We start from the raw sequence: 20321 nt of genomic DNA, 5'->3' as shown, positions 1-20321 counted from the left end.
GGCATAAGCCAAATGAGGAGTTCATTGTCCTAATTCAAGGGAGCCCATCCCTTCCAGGCCGTATGTGGGGATCCGCGGCTTACGGTGGGTCCTCAAACATCCACCCTAAGAGGCAAAATGTACCGGCACATACAGCCAACAGTGCCCCGAGTCCGAGGGGCTTACGAGAGGTGTCCTCAAGCTTGGGTGAGGGCAGGGGTTTAGCACTGGGGCCGTATCTCTCAGGGGCACACGGGTGGGCTTCAGAGGTTCTCCAGACCCCACAGGACCGCGGGCAGAGACCGTACACGGTAACGTACATTTTTGTGGGGGGAAAACGTAGCCTTCGTCATTTTCGCAAAAGGGTGTTGAAGTTTCTAGGTCCGAGATGGAGCTGCTCCTGCCTGGGATGCCATGTCCGCAAACCCAAACGCTGGGGAGCGCTCGCGTCCCTGTGAATGCTGTGCTTGCCCAGACACGCACTACCACGGCAGCCAGTCCCCAGCCTGCACGGTTTCCTCGTTCCAGCCTCCGTGGTTTCGAAGGAACTCCATGAGTTCCTCACTCATGGTTTCCTCGTTCTAGATAAGGGCGGATTTGCAACCCCTCCAGTCGGCTAAGGACACACGCACGCTCCTCATTCCCTCGACTGACCTGCAAAGAAATCCCCGGCCTTCTGGCCAATCAGGCCGTTTCCTCACCGTGCTTCTAATGCCCCATAAAACTCGCTCTTGCCCGAAACCCCAGGGGAGGGGCCATGTTTTACAGTTTGTGGGGCACTGCACTCCCCCACCCCATGGATTGCTTTCCCTGGAATGAAGGATGTCACCCTCACTACACAATTGCTTTATTTTTGTCACTTGACAAGGGTCTCTGACCTAAAAACGGCAGCGCTTTTGGTGCCAGGAGCCATTTGAGCCAGAAGGGACAAAAGTCCCACCCCAGTGGCCAGGGGGAACGGCTTGGGGTCTCCAGAAGCAGACACAGTGATGAAGTGTGGGGCAGGATGGTCACGGCAGCCCCCAGCACCTGCAAAGGGAACCGGAGGAAGCAGGAACAGTCAGGTGGCCGCCGTACGAGCCCAGGGGCCCTGGAATGAGCAGCACCCTGTCCCCAGGCTGGGGTGGCCCCGGAGGCTGCCCTGGAGCTCCTTCAGCAGACGTGGAGCCCCCAGGAAGCGATGGCCTCTGCAGGGGAGGCTCCCCAAGCTGGGGGTCCCGTGGGCACAGCCCAGTATCCCCCACGGGGATGTTGCCTGTCGTTCAGGATCATCGAAACCAAGCCCTCCAGAAAGATGGTCTCCCTTCCCTGATTCGCCTTCCTTGCTCAGAGCATCGGGCGGGCACCTGTCCCTGCCATCCGGATAGCTTAGGCTCATGGCCATAGGCGGCTCATCTCACATGTGCTCTGGAACGCTACTGCAGAAGGCGCCCAGGCTTTTACAGAGCGTCACGTTTGATGTTCAACTTGGTACCTTTCCCACGAGAGATGCACCATTCCAGTTTCCAGAGCGTCTCCACCGCGATTTCTAGAGCGCCAGAGAACAATCGGAAGAATCCAGAGAACGCCCAGCAAGGTGCCCAGAAGGGGCATCCGTGGCTCCTTCCAGCGCCAACCTGCTCCGCCTGGCGTGTCCGCCCCAGGACGGAGCGCCCGCCTGCGCCGGCTCACGGCCTTGTGGGGAAGTCTCGCCCCCGTCAGACTCAGCGTGGACTCCTCTGCTGGAGCACGTGTCTCACGCTGCACTTGGCCAACCCCGCTTCTGTATGTGTCTTCTTGGGGTGAGGGGACAAGGCCCTCCTGTCTCAGCACGAGAGGGGCGTGGGTGGGCCACTGCCCTGCATCGGCTGCCGGCAGGGACCCGCGGGCCGTGGGGGGACAGACGCCCATTGCTGAGGCTGTTCCCGCTTAGCCTCTTGTCTGTGTGAGCAGAATGTTCCATCCAACAGTGGACTGTGCTGTGTTTTCCTTGGCAACCCCGATGCCAAAGTGCAGTGGGCCAAAGAGCTTGGATGTCCACGCCTGGCGACCGGCAACGGGTGCCCCGTGCCCAGAAGTCTCGCCCCGCAAAGTACTGGTGTGAGAACCCCCTGTAGGAAAACGTAAGGAGCAGCTAGAATATATCAGGTTGTACCTGAGTAAGCCGTACGTCATGCATGTCATCGTGGCATTTCAAGAGTCCTAGCCCAGTTGTAGGAGACACGGAACTGGTTTTATTTTCCCTATTAAGTAAGTTCCAGGGCCATAAATTTCATGGAACTGTCGCTGGTATGGAGATGAGGAACCATTGACCAACATGGCTGAGATGAACTCACAATTCTGAGATCTGATCTGACGTACCGCACAGACAATCGTAATCCTTCACTCCATCCCCCCCTTGGTCATGAATTTAGATCAGGATGCCGGGTCTGGGAGGGGGAGATGTCCGGAGGCTCCAAAGGAAGCGAATTCTGCGGTTTTGATTCACCGTCACCAGAGCCTGTGGCGGCTACAGACATAATGACCAGCGTGTGACCGGTGGGGGCGTGGGGGCAAATACTGATCCCTTGAGTAACCCAAGCGTTGGATGGAAAACCCATTTGTATATTAGTTATCATTCTTAGAAAGTCGCTCTTAGAAGTGAGACTGTATCGCTGCCTTGCTGTTGCAGAGAAGGAGAGAGACCACTCTTTCCAAGGCGGTGGGTCCGGGGCCACATGGCAGGCACCTCACTGAGGACTTCCGCATCCTTGACCATATTACTAATGCCCCTGATTTAGGGGAAACCGGCCCTGCTCACATCCAGCTTCCCGGCGCCCTCATTCTGGCTGAGCCCCGAGCCCTCTGCTAACCTAGAGGTTGGAGAAGCGCAGGCTCTCCCGGGAGGCTAGGGAAGGCCCGCGTTTGATGTCATTCCCTTTCAAGAACTTTAAAGGCACCCAGCTCTGCAGGTGTGGGAGACAGAGATGTCACTTGGCGATATTTTTTGTGGAGAAGATCTGTGAGTTCCAGTTAACCACAGGCTGACTTGGAGCCAAAGCAGCAATGTTCCTGTAAACAGACGGATAAATCGCTTCCCAATCATAGGAACTGCCACCACCAGTAAAATGTCCGTTTTCCAGAACACATTTGGGTATCGGGTTTGATTTCTCCTTCGCAGGTCAAGAGAGACGCTGACGGGGGTGCCTGGGTGGCTTAGTTGGGTGAGTGTGTCTGACTTGATTTCTCAGGTCAGAATCTCATAGTTCGCGAGATCAAGCCCCAAGTCTGTCAGCACAGAGCCCGCTTCAGATTCTCTCTCTCTCTCCCTCTGGCCCTTCCCTGTTCGTGCTCTCTTTCTTTCAAAATAAATAAATATTAAAAAAAAGAGACACTAGCCAATTAAAGAGAATTGTGATGTCGGGAGGAGTGAGCCTGGAAAGCACGTCGCAAGAGAAGGGGAAGGAAGGACTGGAGATACTTGTTGGTAAAGGCTAAGGCGCCTGCAGGCGGTGATTTGGTAGAGGAGGGTTCGTTCAACACCTGCGAGGAGACGCTTAGGGTGTGCTCTCCTCTGCTCTAGACGCCAGGATGTAGCAAGAACCAAATGGATATGGTACCCACCATCAGGGAACCGGCATCTGGGGGGCAGGGCAGGTAAGGGGACACATACTACAACAAACTAACCAGTATGGTGGGTCGGAGGGAGGTGGATAGGGCCTTGGGAGCGTGGGGTGAGGCTGCAATTTTAAACGAAAGGGTCAGGGAAGACTCTAGAGATGATGTGATGTCAGAATGGCCCCCGAGAGGGGAGCCCGGGTGCCACGTGGGTGATGCAGGACTAGCACGCCAGGCAGAGGGACAGCTGGAGCAAAGGCCCTGAGGCACGAGCGGTGGGAGGGGGGGGGATGGGGACTGGGTCAAGGAACTCCCTGTGGAACACTGAGCTACCTCCTAAGCTGGGACCTTGGAGGGCGCCGTCAGTGCTGACGTCAGCGTGGAGGCCCGAAGGGCAGCCCAGACAGCAGAGAGGGGCTGCGGGCTGGGTCCAGGCCAGTGGCAAGGAAGCGTCCAATTCTGAAGGGGCCTTGCGGGCAGAGGGACGGCGGGTCCTGATCAGTCCTCACTCCCTGGGCCTGAGCGTTGCAAGGACGGGGCCGTATTAGCTGAGCCAGGAGCACGGAGAGGGCCCGGGCCAGTGGCAGCGAGGAGGCCTGCTGGAATAGGAGGGAAGGGAGTGGGAATCTGAGTCTCAGGGGTGGGGGGGGACTCGGCTGGGGCCCCACCAGCATGAAGATGGAACCGAGAGTCCCCAGCACGGGTGAGGCGGCCACCCAGGCACAGAGCTTATTGGCAGAGGGACCAGAGCCTGTGCCTGCCCGACGTGACAGGGAGGGGAGGACGGTGGGAGGTGGCAGAGGGGTCCGGGGAGGAGCCTCTCCCCTCCCCCCACCGAGAGAGAGCCGGCAGGGAAGCCCAGGGGGCTGGTGTCCCTGTCCTGGGAGCCAGAGAAAGCGGCCGGACAAGAAGAGCGGGAGGGGGGGCAGGGGACCAGTGATGTCACGTGTTGCTCCTGGGAGCAGCGAGACACAGGCTGCACACAGAGCACTGCTCAGGGCGCCATTCTGGTGAGTCCACAGAGGGCGGCTGAGCCGCAGTGAGCCGGGGAGACGGCAGAAGGGGAGCCGGCCGTGGCTCCAGGAGCAACATCAGGACCCGCGCTGGGCGGCGTCTGGAACAAAGAGCGTTATGACCGCTAGGGTGGCCCATGGCGGACACTGACCAACAGGAGCCCCTGTACCGGACCCGGTCCGCCCGAAACCCACGCGCACATTCGTCAGGAACGCCGTGGCAAGGATGTCTGCAGCACGTGGAAGGCGGCGTGAGGTGATCTGGAAGGCCACCTGCGGCTCTAAGGCTCTGTCGTTCACTCTGTCGTGGGCTCCGTGGAAGTCACTGCGGTGGCCACACGGTCCGCGGGAGTGAGAACATCTCGTCCCGGGGGCAGCATTAAGGCAGACAGAAGCTCTCGCAGGAAGCCTCTGTTTCCGCCCTGCGTTCTTTTCTTTTCTACACTTGTATTTATATTCCCAGCTCCTCTTCTTAAGCTGCTGAATGATCCAACTCCCCAAAGAGGACGAGGATCCTTCGTCGGATCAATAAGCAAGATGGAAAGAAAATCGCCCAAAAGGAACTTGCACAGTAAGCAGGGCCTCCCAGCAGACAGGGAACAAATGTTCTTAAATTAAAGATGAGAATGAAAAGTCTCTCCAAGATGGAGCGGCACGGGGTGTTCACAGGCCGGGCGCGTTGTTTCCCTGAAAGGAAGGTTTCCAGGAGCCGCGGAGGGGCCGGCTGGGGAGGGAAGCAAAGTCACGCCGTCACTTTCAGTAAGAAGGCGGCTGGAGTTTTGAAAAATGTGCGTGGTGCTCAGTGTGGCTTTTCACAAACGTTACTCCATGTTTTGGCCCGAATGATTCATGTCTCTGGTATCACGACCCCATCGTGCCCTTTTATTTTCTGCGAGGGTCTGTCACACTTGAAAATGATTACGTGCCTCCTGCCGATGTATCCTCCCTAAAATGTGAGTTCCACGAGGAACCTCAAAAACCGTCTCTGTCTTGTAGATGGCTTGGCATCTAACGGATGCTCACTGTGAATCTGTTTACTAAATTTGATTCTAGGTGGTCGAGGTGACGGCATCAGCCTACTTCCCCAGGGTTGGGAGTAGGTGAAGCTCTGGGATGGGCCCTAATTAAAAGAGATGTTCACTGTCAGACAGCAACCATTCCCAGCTCCCTTCTCTATTATTTACCTTCCACTTTGAGAACGCAAAATGGCCAGATGTTGGCTTTCCAGTATCTTGTTTTTTCTTTTATTGCCACAAGGGATTGTCACATGTCACACTCCTAAGGGGATGCACTGATGGGCTTCAACAAAAGCTCTTCCTCTGGTGTTTAAAAGAGAGAACAATTACAGGAAATAACCTTTGGCCACTGCCCCTATTGTTTCCTGCTTTTGAGGTCATGACGCCCGGAGCTGCAGCAGCCACCTTGTGACCATGAGGCAACAAGCATGAGATCAAAATCTCACATCTTAGAGATGAAGGAGCAGAAGAATGCAGTGATCTTGGATCTTTGACGACTCTTTTAAGCTAAGGGCAGCCACCACATGTCTCCTTGCCAAGTGAGTAAGGCTCTATTAGTTGAATTTTCTGTTACTTGCAGCTAAGCGCATTTTATGTGATATGACAGCTGGCACATGGATGGCATCTGTAAGGTCAACGCTGGGCCTTCCAGTCAGTTCCCAGGATGCTGAGTCAGGTTCTTGGTTGAGTCTTGAGTTCCCTATGTCTAGGGCCACGTGGATGCCTGGCCATTGGTGACCGACTTCTACAGAATGATGGAGAGAGCCTCTGCCTGCAGCAATGGGTCTGCTGTAGGCATCTCTGAGGCTTTGTGTTGTCACTTTAAACATTTTTTTAAAATGTTTATTTTTGAGAGAGAGAGAGAGAGAGAGACAGAGCACGAGATGGGGAGGGGCAGAGAGAGAGGGAGACACGGAATCGGAAGCAGCTCCAGGCTCTGAGCTGTCAGCACAGAGCCCGACGCGGGGCCCGAACCCACAAACTGCAAGCTCATGACCTGACCTGAGCTCATGACCTCACCTGGCAACTGAGCCACCCAGGTGCCCCCGTGGTGTCACTTTATACAGGGTTAAGATTTCGGGTGGATCCCTGATGGAGGTTTGGACCTTCCTCCTCTGAGTGTTTCTTGCTTCAGATTACTGACAACAACTTAACATGTAAATGCAGATATAAATTCAACTCCGCTCCTCCTGCATCAGAAACACCAGAAATACACATGCGGATAAAGGACAGTCTCTGCCCTTGAGATGCGGTGGGCATGAGAGCACAGAGGAGGGAGAAGACAGAATCGTAAAATAATTGGGATATCAAGTTACTTATAATAAAAGCATGCATAGGGAGTGGCGTTACCATCGAGTGGAATGTTGATGAGCATCTTTAACGGCTATATTCTACTCGGCAACGAGAAAGAACAAACTCCTGCCATTTGCAACCACGTGGATGGAACTGGAGGATATTATGCTAAGTGAAATAAGTCAGTCTGAGAAAGACAGCTATCATACGTTTTCACTTATATGTGGAACTTGGGAAACTTAACGGAGGACCATGGGAGAGGGGAAGGGGAAAAAATAGAGAGGGAGGCAAACCGTAAGGGACTCTTAAATACAGAGAACAAACTGAGGGTGGATGGGGAGGAGAGGGGCAAATGGGTGATGGGCATTGAGGAGGGCACTTGCTGGGATGAACACTGGGTGTTGTATGTAAGCGACGAATGACGGGAATCTACCCCAAAACCAAGAGCAACCGTATATACACTGTATGTTAGCTAATGACAATAAATTTTAAAAATGAGTTAAAAAACCCAACTATATTCTATTTAATTCTTAGAATATTTTTGAAATAGGTGTTATTACATTTTTTGACTGAGGGCACTGGGGCACAAGAGTTTACTAACGTGTTTAGCCGTACACAGTGGGGAACTGGGTCACCAGAAATTGGCCTCAAACCTGCATTCCAATCAATTCCAATTTCCCCCGTACTTTCCAGCCATTGGAGGCAACGGATGAAGCCAGTGCACACGTAGTGGGTTGGGTGTGCGTGGTCTGTGACACCTGTGGAGGGGCTGTTTCCGAGGTGATGGCTTACTCCCCCCTGGTTCTCTTGGGGGGGCTCACTCCTGGAACCAGATGCCATGCGATGAGGGAGCCCAACTAGCCCCTGCCCAGGGACCGCAGAGAGGTCACAGGTGGGGATCCCGGCCACCAGCCCAGCGCGGGTCCCGGCGGCCAGCTGGCACCAGATGCCGACGCAGGAGTGAAATTGACTTTATGTGTGGGCTGTCCACGTGGTAAGCCATCAGCCACGTGACGCCATTTAAAGGTAAACTAATTGAAATTACGTAAAGTTTAAAATTCAGTTCCTTGGCTGCACAGGCCCTGTTTCAAAAATGCTCAAAGGCCGCATGATACTGTGTCACCCCAGCTTTCGAGTTTGCCCAGCGGAGGCCTCAGACCTGGTGGAGGAGACGTAGGCGACAAGCCGCCCCCGGTGACCCGAGTCTGGATCCACAGAACCTGGGAGCGTAAGAAGGTGGTCGCTTCCTGCCTCTAAGTCTTGGGTGGCCTGCTGGGACCCCGGGGAAGGGCATGCTGGGATTAGCACAGCTGGGTGTGCATGGGCAGTGCGTCTAGAGCTGAAGCCCGTCCCGGCCACCTTGCATGTCAGTGTAGGGGCTGGAAGGGACCAGAGTCACGCGGCTCCCGTGTGGAACCTCCTGTTCTTGGGTGCAGGCTTCCCGGAAGGTTTGCATCCTGGCCTTGTTTTGGCAGTGGCCTTGGAGCCTCGCCGTGAATCATGAGAAGCTGGGTCGCCTAAGAGGCGGCATCCCGTGGACAAATTGCCTCGCTTCACCTCCATTTTATTCCCTATTTGCCGTCCACCAAGGTTACCGGTGATTCCTTTTATCGTGACTTTTGGAAAGTGATAATAATAATAAAAAAAAAATATATATATATAAATTTCACCTTGGGTGTAATAAAAATCACATATATTTTATAAATAGGAAAGCAGCGGCTATGACCGAGGTGTTCCTTGGGTAATAAGAATGAATGTGTTTGAACGCTTTTTTCTCTACCTGGCTGTCAGAAAATCTGTCATTCGGAGTAAAAATCAGTAACAAGAGTAAAAAGTGGAGGAAAAAAAGCTGTTGGTTTGGAGTAACATTTAAGGTGTAGGAGACAAAGTTTAGATCTATTAAAACCATGTCTTCGGTAGCGATTTTTCTCTGTGAGATTCCTCCCATATGTAAGGTGCGGAGATGTGGAAGGGGGTGTCTCTGGACAGTGGCCTGCAGGCCTCGCTCCCTCTGGTGTGGGCCCCACGCTCTCGCAACACAGAGCCGCGGGCTCTCACTGGCGTAACAGTCACTGTCGCGACTGCCGTCTTCTCCGCAGAGAAGGCCGAGTAGGAAAACAAACCAGGATGGTGGAGATCAGGCACTCGTTTACCAATATTTCTTCCTTTCTTTCTCCAGAATTGTTGTCTGTTGTAGAAAAGTCAGACAATGAACTCAACCAAAAGATACAAGAGGAAAGTTGCCCAGAACTCTGTCCACCCACCCCCGGAGCCCCCTGCCAAGGTCTTATGTCTCGCCTTATCTCCATGCAGATGTGTGTGCAGCATTTAGAAACTCCGGGTTACACTACGTGGGTGTGTGATGCTGTGATCTGTCTCTCTCGCTTGAAAATATATGCTATTTCCCATGCAGTTTTCTTCGAATTCAAAAGAACTTTCTAACCTGAGTTGAGGAAAACAGGATGAATAATCAGTGCTTTTTATGCTTCTTTGCCAGTTGAAAACTTTAAAGATATGGTCTCTTGGGTCACAGGATACAAATATATTACCTGAGAAGATATTATTAACTAGAGGACTTAAATGGGTTCAGCAAGAAAAGGAACTGACGATACGCATCTCTAAAGGATGCTGTCTGTGGGGCTGGGCCAATTCTAAAACAACTCTTTTGGATGCGAACCGGGAGTACTGAATTTCATCGACGGAAGCAAGAGGGCGGTCTGTTCGTAGTAAATGTTCTCTCTGGGATCTCTTTGTAAAAGTTTAGGGAATTTTGGCTGGCTCCTTGGGGTTAAGGCCCTAGCATTTCGGGGTGAGGGTGAAGGTCCTCCCTGGCTAGTGGTTGCTATGGACTCTGGGTCTCCTCCAAACTCCTGTGCCGAAGTCCTGGAAGTGATGGTTTCAGCAGGGGCCGGGAAGGTGGAGCCGTCCTGAGGGGATGAGTGCCGAGCGGAGGAACTCGAAGGAGATGGCTTGTCTCCGTCTCTGCCCCGGGAGGGTGCAGCGGGAAGGCATCTATGTGCAAACCAGGCAGAGGACCCTCACCAAGAACCCGCGTATGCAGGCACCCCGCTCGGACTCTCAGCCTCCAGAGCAGCGACAAATAAATGTTTGTTGTTCAGGCGTCCAGGGTAGGGTAGTCCTGTTAGGGCAGCCGTAAGGTGTGCTGTGTGCTGTTGCCGTCCGGGCGCCTCCCAGACCGCCCCCAGGCCCAGCGAGTCACCGGAAGGGCTCATGAACGAGAGAAGATGCTACACCCACAGGGAGGGTTTATGGCAGCAGAAGGATACTGGCTAAAATCGGCAGACAGCACCCATTTCTCCCAGCAACGACCCGTGACCTTATGTGCGGAGTGCCGCCCACCGGGGACGTTCACTCACACCTCGGTGTCTAGAGTGCTCGTTGGGGTCCGTTTCGTAGGCGTGGCTGACCACCCACGTGGCTGAACTTAGTCTCCGGGCCCTCCGGAGGCCAAGCTGATACCGTGTGGCCCAGGGACGCCACCATAAATCACGTCGGCAGTGTTGACTGTGTGGCCGGGCCCGGGGCCCCAGGTAGACAAAGACACTTGTGTCAGGCAGGATATCCTAAGAGCTTTAGCAGTCAAGGGCAAACCTTTCATGTGCGGCCTGTGGACGACCCGGAGCTGCTGCTTAATCCTTTACAGGCACAGGCCCCCTCTCACGAGTGGCCACCTTATCCACGCGTGCCATGGTTTAGGCTTCTCCAGTGCCGTCCCTGCCCTTGACTTGGAGTTTGTCCGGGGGCCGAGATGACAGATGATGAGTGAGCTGTCAGGGATTCCCTCCCGCCCAGCTCTCGCCCTTGAGTCTAATTAAGAAACTAAGAAAGGACTTAAAATTTTTTTTTTTATGGCAGGTGGTGAGGTTCTTCCTGATGTGTCGGTAACCAAAGAATGGTTGGATAAAAAAGGAACGCCAGCTACACAGAGCCGGAAAAGCTCGGACTATGGTCAAAACATGAGGGGGCTATTCAGAATCTCACGGGCCCAGGCAGAGAGCTGGTAGTGTTTAGACTCCCCGGGGCCTCGCGCGGTTTAACGAACACAAATGTAGGCTAGTGGTTCGAGGGAAAGCGTAGTGGATGTGAAGGAATCGTGATGTGGTTTTTCTGGGGGGGGCGGGGGGAGTAGGGCTCTCTTCTCATCGGGATGTTATCGTTTATACGTTAGTGTTCCAGTGGTTCATATCATTACTATGATCTCCCCGTTAAAGGCACTTTTAAGTATTTTGCGTAGATGGCTTTTTTTTTTTTGCTTGAAAAAATCCTCAAGGTGAACAGAGAATCCACAGACACACACACACACACACACAACCCTCCCCATGCCGCACACATGGGTTAAGGAATCAAGCACTCAATATCAGACTTTTGCCGCAAAGCATTCAGTGGACAACAGGCACGTCCTCGTTAAAGACGATGGAAATGCAAATGACAGGCTTACGTATCAGTGGCAACACTTAGAGACACGGACTGTAGCAAAGGCTGGTGAGGACGTGAATCGGGAGGAATATTCATGAACCCGCCAGAGACCGCGGCAGTCGATGCGATGACCTTGCAGGCCATCTGCCGATACCCAGGGCTGGAGGGGCGCCCACACCCGCCGGAGAGCCACTCCAGCACCCGGGGCGGAGCCTGGAGGAAATCCGGCCCACGTTTGCAGGGACTTGTTTGGGAACATGCAGCACAGCGGCGTCACGAAGGCAAAACCACGGGAAGAACACGAGTGTCTGTCACCAGGAGACTGGGCCACACGACGGTGCCCGTGGGTATGGCCCCTGCGTCCAGTCGCGGGGTCCCGTGACGGAGCCCAATCAGCACTCATGCGGCGGGACTGGAACTGCGGGGTGTCAGCAGCCCCCAAGAGCTGTCCCCGACGTCGGCTGCTGGAGGGTGGTGGCTACTGAGCTCACGGGCCTGTCCTGTGTCTCTCGGAGCCCCCGCAGGGTGGAGCCCCACGCTCCAAGCCTGAGCCAGGCTTTCCTTTCCCTTGTTTGTCTGGAGTGATCCCAACAGGCAGGGGTGCAGATTGTTATTTTAAGAGTTGTCATTTATTACTACTATTTTTATTTCCCTCCAAATAAACGACCTGGCCCCCAATCCCCGTCTGAGGGTCGGCCTTTGGGGAAGGGCAGCCTAAGACGCGGCTGGCAACAAGCTGTCTCTGGGAACATTCCGGAAATCCTCTGCAGATGTCCTGCCGGCTCCACCGCAAGAAGCACTAATGGTCTCTACTTCCCTCATTTCCCTCTGCTGACTCCCCGCACCCTCTTCTCTGTAGCCGCCCCCCCGAACCTCGGGCAGGAGAGGGGGGCTCTGGCCCCTGACCATGCCCTGTGTTGTTTCTGGACGGGAGCACCAGCTCGGAACTTGCTAACCACGCTCCCCAGAGAGGTTTAGCTCCATAAAATTCCTCCGGGAAATCTCCACAGCTCTCAGTGCAAAAATCTCTCCTCTGCTCTCAGACGTTCAGACACCCGAGAACAGACTGACTTGTGTCCAAACAAAAGCACGTGCTTCTACCCGAATGTTTTCATAAAGGACCCTGCTGCTCACTGTGTCCCCTTGTCCTCATATTCTGGATGCTGGCTACCCCGCAGACTGGGGAGGAGCGTTCCTGCTGGAGTGACTGATCTTCAAATGGAACATGGACGGAAGCCCCTGAAGATTGTGTCCTCTCGGCAGTAAGGACGAGTCCGATAAGTGATTAAGGATGAAATAAAAGAAAAACTACTCAGTGATCCTAATTTGATTTATAGTAACAACTCATCAAGTCCATGTCATTCTAGCTTGAAACTAGTCATTTTAACGAAATGCAGGACGAAGACTAGAAAGGGCTCTGGGCCCCCAAAGCTGAGTTAGTGAGGCTGAAAGCCGGGGTGGCCCAGGTCTTTTACGTGGCCTCAATCTCTTCTGGAACAAGAAGGGTTATACAACGGGCTGACCACATAATTGTTTTTGGCCCCAACTGGGAAAAATCTGAAATGAAAAATCAATGCTAAAATGGAGATAATGTGAAAAATACTTATTTTTTGGCTGACAAATTCGTTTCATTATCTTGGTGGACCTACAGTTCTTTTCAAAAACTGTTTTCAAAACATATATATTTTTTAAAAACCTCCAAAATCTATGTGCATTAAAGGAAAAACAATTTAGAATTCTTTATATTTAAGAACATATCTATACCATAACATACTTAAGATAGTGTTCATCTGAACACTGGATAATCACGTGGGAAGGATAATGATCCCTGACAGCTCTTCTCTTGACATATTTGTTTTTAGCCACATCTTCTCCTACTATAACATCACTGATGTTCTTCTGAAAAACAAAGTTTTTTAACGTGTTCTAGTTTATTTTTCATCAAATTGCCTGCAGACTTCTTCAAAGTGGTTTCTTTTATGGTCCATGAATTTGAAATCCTCGATACCTTCCATCAGTTTTTTTTTCCGTTTTTCATATTATTTAAAATTTTTATTATTTATTTTTGAGAGCGCACAAGCGGAGGAGGGGCAGACAGAGAGGGGGGACAGAGAATCCGAAGCAGGCTCTGTGCTGACAGCATTGAGCCTGACGTGGGGCTCAAACTCACAAACGGGGGGATCATGACCTGAGCCCGGGTCGGATGCTCAACCAACTGAGCCACCCAGGCGCCCCTCATAATATATTAGATTGCAAGAAGGCTTCCGGAAGTCTTCCCCGTGCAGGTGCTGAGGTACCTGTAAGCTCAGGACAATTCCAGTGAACAGAGACTATTGTATATTCTATTAATTTTGTGTTAAAATGTCTTAACATTTCAGTCCAAATTTTTATAGGTCCTTTTTGCTTCCATCCAGAATACTTTCTGCTGACAAATATTTTTGTGAATCAAAATTCGTGAACTAAGTTTACTCTATTTATGATTCTTTTGAGTGTCTCGCCGACCAAGGATGCTGGGAAGTTGTATGTACTAAGTATCAGTGTATCCAATAAAAAATAGAAGCTTCGTCAAAAGAGTCTTCCTGTAAGTCTCAGTACTCTTAGACACACTTTTAGAATTTTAAAATTAAATCTTGTCGTGGGTTGAACTCATATCGCGTAATGTGTTTACCTCCATGCTTGCTTCTGTGGGAACACATTCAATACCTTCCTGATTGCAGACTTTATTTTCAATAATTGCATTTTGCGAAATCTTCAAGTGCTGAAGATCTTTTGGAACTCTGTGATTACTTTAATCAAATATTTCCAACTGATTTTTTTTTAAGTGCACGCAAAATTTGGAGGATTCAGGTATTTTTTAAGAAGTCACTTACCACTGTAGGATACTTCAACAGTTTTCTCTAAAGCTTCAGACATTTCTAAAACGCAACCATGGGAAACCAGGAGAGAAAGTGCCAAGTTTTAAAAAAGTTTGTCACCGGTTTCATTTCAGGATTTTTGTAGTCAGGTTCCTCTATGCCTAAGTAGAATATCGTAAACTGTGACAGGCAGGGTTTCTGTTTCTATGGGCAGAATATTGCTGCATATTTGGAAGTAACTGGGTGTGTACCTTATATGGGCATGTTTTTGTCCCGCAGATCTTAAAATTTAGTGCGAATGCTGGTTTTTTTTTTTTAATTTTTTTTTTAACGTTTATTCACTTTTTTGAGACAGAGAGAGACAGAGCATGAATGGGGGAAGGTCAGAGAGAGAGGGAGACACAGAATCTGAAACAGGCTCCAGGCTCTGAGCCGCCAGCACAGAGCCCGACGCGGGGCTCGAACTCACGGATCGCGAGATCATGACCTGAGCCGAAGTCGGACGCCCAACCGACTGAGCCACCCGGGCGCCCCGTGAATGCTGTTTTTATCTCAATGTTGTTCTCCATCAAATGTGTACTGTATGACCACCGGCCCCCACTTTTTAACTCTAACGTTGAACTTTTTAACTGAAGTTTCAAAGGCATTCATAATAATTTTAGACATCTTACCTTCAACAATATGATGCATTTTCAAAGGCTTTATTTTGATCATAGGAATGGGATGCGAGAAAAAATCAAACTCTACTTGGAATGAACTGATTTTCTATTATAAAGATTTCAGGGTGCCTGGGCGGCTCAGCTGGTTGAGCTGCTGGCTCTCGATTTCGGCTCAGGTCACGATCTCGCAGTTCAGAAGTTCGGGCCCCGTGTCGGGCTCTGTGCTGGCAGTGCGGAGCCTGCTTGGGACTCCCTCTCTCCTATTCTCTCTGCCCCTCCCCAAGTTGCACGTGTGCCTTCTCTCTCTCTCTCTCAAAATAAATAAATAAACATTAAAAAACAGAAAGAAACATCTCACGACTCTGATACACAAGTGGCATCACGTGGCTGCTTGTGAAATTCGTCCGCCAATGAAGTGAGCGCATTGGCAGCTACTCCTTCACTTCTGTGCAGAAGTGATGAAACTCAGGAGTAAAGATGAGCGACGCCAATTTAAAAAAGCGATCGTTTGATCCAAGGAGGAAGCCATGCTTGGAAGATTACTATGTGAACGTCACACCTGCCCACGCGGTCACGTGGTCGTCTTTGAGCAAAGTTCAACGGCAGTGAACTTGTGCAGTGGATGCTAAGCTTCTCTGCCTTTTTCCCATTTGCACACGGGGCGGCGGGGGGCGGGGCTATCACAAAAGCCAGTTGTTAGTTTGTGCTAAGTACGCACTTCGCCTTTTTATCTTCAGTTTATTACTATTTTAAGAGTTTGCTGCTAAATAACAAAAGCATCACTGAACCACGCGCTACACAACTATTTGCCGACTCACTCCGTGCAATCAATGTCCGAGCTGAGGCAGCAGCAGTATCCGGGTTCTTCTAACACACCCGCTGGCCGGGCTGCCTGGGCTGCATTTCCCACGCGAGTTTTGCCCGCTTGTGTGCCTTTCTCACCGGCCTCGCCAAATGGGCGCCCGGCAGTTAAAACCTTCTGCAGCCAAACCACAGCCAGCCGGGCTGAGTTCCTTCCCCCGCCCCCACGCTGGACGGAGTTAGCTGTGTCTGGCCTCTCCCGTCCGAGTTCCCCCCCTTTCATCAGCAAGCCTGCTTTGTTTCACCAGCGAGACCCTCACTAGGAAGAGAGGCAACTGTTTGTGCCGGAAATACGTGAGAAGCAAGGGACGGGTCATCACCACGGGCGCTGCACGCCTGTCTGGCGCTCGGCCCGACCGCCGGGTGGCCCCGGTCTGGCGCACACAGAGCGTGCTCTCCGCACGCGGCCATCGCAGCAGGTGTTGCTGCAAGTGGGGAATCTGAGATGAACACCAACCTGGGACAGAGGACGTAAACGGGTACTGTTCGAGGCACATCGGGAAGCGTCCCACCCTCGTGGTGACAGATGAAGAGACAGACAGACGGATGACAGAGACGAAGGCAGGGTAGCTGGTAGGTCGATACACAGGTGACAGACGGCACGGAGACCGGACAGATGACAGGTAAACGCATGACAGACGGACAGGCTCGCTAACGGGCAATTACTTCTAGAGCCAACTGTGCGCGAGTTGGTCGCTGATATTTGGCAAACTTTGCTCTTTTGTGATATGGGTGGTTTCACTGTGCGCTGAGAAGGCTTCTCTGCTAGGAATTTATAACTAAATTCCTTCCTGTTTGGTTTCCTTATTTTGTAACTGAAGGTAAGACACACTTCCTGCTCATAACATGAAGGTATGACATCGAATCGGACAATGTTTATGAGCGAGCACTGGAAAACGTGAACTAAAATCATCCTCTTTTCCTAAGAAAAGGATGTAAGAGCTCGGTCATTCCAGACTGTATCCACAACTCTGCCGGTTCCGTGAGGGGAGAAAAGGAAGGGATTTCTCATGCTGGCGACATGGGAGACACGGGGTAGAGATGGCTCTTTTTCCACATTCTTAGGTGTGTTTCCTCTTCTTCCAACTAAAAGAGATCACTTACTGTGCTTGATCTTTTTTTAATGTTTTATTTATTTTTCAGACAGAGAGAGACAGAGCATGAGCAGGGAAAGGGCAGAGAGAGAGGGAGACACAGAATCCGAAGCAGGCTCCCAGCTCCGAGCTGTCAGCACAGAGCCCGACGTGGGGCTCGAACTCACAAACCGTGAGATCACGACCTGAGCTGAAGTCGGACGCTCAACCGACTGAGCTACCCAGGCGCCCCTGTGCTTGATTTTTTAATTGAAATATTTATCCAAGTATTATGGACATGTGGTTAAAAAGTCAAATACGTAGTATCACAGGGCTTACCCTGAAAACCAGTCCTCCTTACACCCAGTCCCGCTTCTCACAGATAACCACCCGTAACGTTACTATGGCAGGAGACACTAACATAAATTTTACCATCATAACCATATTTCAGTGCAGGGTTCTGTGGCGTTAAGCGTGTTCACACTGTCTGTCCGTCACCACCATCCGTCTCCAGAACCCTTTTGTGTTCCCACACTGAGACCCTGTCCCGATCACACGCTACCCCACCCCCCTCAGCCCCTGGTTCCACCACCAACCTTCTGTCTGTGAATCAATGTCTCCTGGAACTCACAGAAGCACAATCATGCGGCATTCACCTTTTGGGCCTGGCTTATTTCACTTAGCATGTTTTCAAGGTTCATCCATGTGGTGGTAGCAGGTGTCAGAATTTCACCGCTTTTGAAGGCTGAGTAATCTTCCATTTATGTATAAATATATGTTTCAATGGAACATACTATTTATAAAACAACACGTATAAAACATATATACCACATTTAGTTCATCCATTCCTCTGTCCCCGGGCACCTGGGTTGTTTCTATGTTTTCTACTGGGAACAGCGCTGCTGAGAACATGTAGGCTCCAGAGCAGGTGGTACATTTAAAACATAAGTTTAGGGGGGCCTGGGTGGCTCGGTCGGTGAAGTGTTCAATTCTTGATTTCGGCTCAGGTCCTGATCTCATGGTTTGTGGGATCAAGAGCCATGTCAGGATCTGCGGTGATCATGGAGCCTGCTTGACATTCTCTCTCTCTCTCTCTCTCTCTCTCTCTCTCTCTCTCTCTCTCTCCACTCCCTCTTTCTCTCCTTCTCCCTCTCCCTCTCTCCCCGACCCTCTCTCTCAAAAAAAATGTTTTAAACATTAAAAAAAACCACAGACATTTACATTACACACCACCTAGCTACTGACGGACGAGAGAACTATTCTTTCAATCTTGACCGAATCTGATGCTGAGAGACCGCGGCACTGCTCCTTCGGTGTCCTCTGCACGTGGGGAAAATTCTCTACTGTGAGCAAAGCCACGTGGTGGGAAAGTAATCGCTGTCGAGAGGTTGGTAACACCAGGAATGTGACTCTACGTGGAAACTCACGGTAGCCTCGAATGACGGCACGGGGCGTGTCGGTCCTTGAGTTCTCTCTTGGGTATTAGGATGTCTGGGGATACGGAATCCAAGCGATGCTGGAAGGCTCCGCCCGGCCCCCCGCCTGCCAGAAGGGGAGGCCCGCCTGTAGGAGTGAGGGGCTCGGGGAGACGTGATTCAGCACACCTGTCAGCACACCTGGTGAGGAACCGCCCGTGGTTACAGATCGGAGCAACCAGAGGTGACGCGTGAGGTCGTGGCGGGATCTGGAAACTCTGGGGCCCCGGAAACGGCTCACTCCACTCCGATCCCTCCACCAGGGATCTTACAAGTGCCGTCCCGTAAGTAGTGCTTTGGTGACTGTAATCATTTTGCATTTCTTAGCAACGCAAGTGAGAGGCCAGGCAGACTCTAATCCCTTCCCTTCGGGACGCTAGTTTTGGGGGAGACACAAAGTATGCAGGACAGTGGCCTCATCTCCAAGCACAGTCTTATTAGATCTGTAGGCCACTCCAGCTTCGGACACGGGATAAAGGGATGTCACCAACCCTGCCCTTTGGCCCTCTGGGCTCCAGTAGCACTCAGGGCGACACCGTGACCCGTTTCTCAAGATAAAGCCAAGTGGGCAGTGGTGACACCGTTCTGCCTTTCCAGAAAGAAATCCCTGTGGCTGATGAGCCAGAGACAGCGGACTTGTAAAGGCCAGACAAGCTCTAATGCTCCCAAGACCAAGGGCGTCTTGGGCTGGATGTGTATTGTCCAAGAGGACAACAAGGACAGAGACTCTCTGGGGAAAGTAGAGAGAGGGCAGACGCGGGGCGGAGGGACGGCCCAGGTGTTTTCCAGAACACTGCGGAGCTGGAGTTACCTGCTCCAGGGAGCCATGGCCGCTGCTGGCGGAGCAGGGAGGTGATGCTCTAGGGTGCCTTCTGGCGAGCCCGGAGCTTCCTAGTCTGGGCGCTTCTCAACCCCATTTTCACGGTGCATCTTCCACCATGTCTCCATCTTCCCCCAAGGAGGCATCTGTGGGTACAGAGGCGTCCCCACCCAGGGCACTGGGTCAGGGAGCGCCCTGGCCTCACTCCTGCCGGGCTCCAGTAGGAGGCGCTGCCTCTCCCTGTGTGCGTTTTCTGGCTGGCGTCCACTGAGCAGTGGTCCTTGTCCAGATCCCAGGATTCGGTGGGCATCCGCAGGTGACTCCCAGCTAGGATAATCACAGCCTGGCCAGTGCCCTTCTCAGCGGGGACGCTCCTTGTTGGGGTTGGTGCTGAGACCCCACCTCATGCCCGATGCCAACAGTTGTCTCGCTTTGGTATCGTGTGCTTCAGGAACTCCTCCAAAACCAACTTATCTGAACCACAGATTTCCCAAACAGACTTTTTATAAGATATGAGGTTGCTCGACCGGTAAGACATTTGCTTATCAAACAACTGTATTCACCAAAACTCCTTCTACATCCTTGCCTTACTGTGCCCACCAAACCTAAATTATTACGTCGAGAACTCTGCACAATCCCAGAGACGAGGGGGCCAAAGGCGAGGTGGGGGCAAAGCGCAAGCTAGCAACCTACCCCCCGCCCCTGCCAGGTGGGGTATGTGTGACATTCCTCAGGCACTCGCAGCTGTCCGAGGACAAAGGAAGGGAAGAACCAATGGCTAACTGTCAGAGATCAGTCACCCAGGACATGAGCTTCCATCAGTTTACAGAGGTCTTAGTACATCACAAGAAAAAGGCAATCTTACCAAGAGCCGAACCTCCAGAAACCCACAGACTCAATTTCCTGGAGCCCCCACATCATCCTCCCCTCCACAGTGATGGAGGGGACAAAGGTAAGACGAAAATAAAATAAAATAACATTTCTTTATAACCTGCAGCCCACTGACAAACATTTGAGATAGGCAGAGTATAACATTCCTCCAATTAGCTCCCGACTGTCTTGTCTCAATGTTAATGCTTTACTAGAGGGAAAACAACCTCAGCTCGACAACAGCAAGGCCTCCAGTATCTTGTAGTAAACAGACACACGTGTGGTATCTCTGTAGCATATGAAAGTCCTTTCGCAAACCTCCCTTCTTCCTTACCTCCCCCAACTCCCAGGTCACTCCTCACAACCCCAGCACAGCTCTTTTTGCCCAGGGGTC

The 20321-nt window shown here is 51.9% G+C and overlaps 1 long non-coding RNA gene across 2 annotated transcripts in view; it reads right to left on the bottom strand.

Moving 5' to 3' along the window:
* Positions 1–20321, bottom strand: part of LOC107179538 — a 68661-nt gene that overhangs the window by 22946 nt on the left and 25394 nt on the right. The gene's annotated exons all lie outside the window — the stretch shown is intronic.

Source organism: Panthera tigris, chromosome E3 (assembly GCF_018350195.1).
Source record: "Panthera tigris isolate Pti1 chromosome E3, P.tigris_Pti1_mat1.1, whole genome shotgun sequence".
NCBI classification, from domain to species: domain Eukaryota; kingdom Metazoa; phylum Chordata; class Mammalia; order Carnivora; family Felidae; genus Panthera; species Panthera tigris.
The sequence above is the reverse complement of the archived record's forward strand: the minus strand, read 5'-3'. Positions and strand labels throughout refer to the sequence as shown.